We start from the raw sequence: 476 nt of genomic DNA, 5'->3' as shown, positions 1-476 counted from the left end.
AAAAAAAAAGGAGGAGAGAAACATTGTAATCCTCATTAATGTTTTTTAGTGAATTCCTCTCGGATTTGCCTCATGGTTTTTCCTACAACATTGAAGGGTATTCTAAGTTTGGTGTTGTGTGTTGATTTGCACTTGTTTTACTTTCTTTTGCTTTCACTATGTTCATATACATTTTTGTGAGTTAATTGTATCAAATCACTCATACATAGACAAGAAAGCCTTGCTTCCCAACAAAAAAAGTTGGTGGGAGAGCTTTAGGTTCCAGGCTCAACTCCTAATCCCTCGTTTAAATTTTTGTCCGAAAAAGTTATGCCTAATAGTGATAATTATCAGTGAGAGAAACAACCAAGATTGCAGCCAAATCCTTAGCCTTCATCTGTTTATCACAATAGGGTTTTGCTTTCCTTTGTTGTTTGACAGTACAAGGCATCGGTATAGTTGTGATTCTGATTCTTCTTTTTTTTTTTTTTTTAAGG

Source organism: Macadamia integrifolia, chromosome 14 (genome assembly GCF_013358625.1).
Source record: "Macadamia integrifolia cultivar HAES 741 chromosome 14, SCU_Mint_v3, whole genome shotgun sequence".
NCBI classification, from domain to species: Eukaryota; Viridiplantae; Streptophyta; class Magnoliopsida; order Proteales; family Proteaceae; genus Macadamia; species Macadamia integrifolia.
This window is presented reverse-complemented; position numbering follows the sequence as displayed.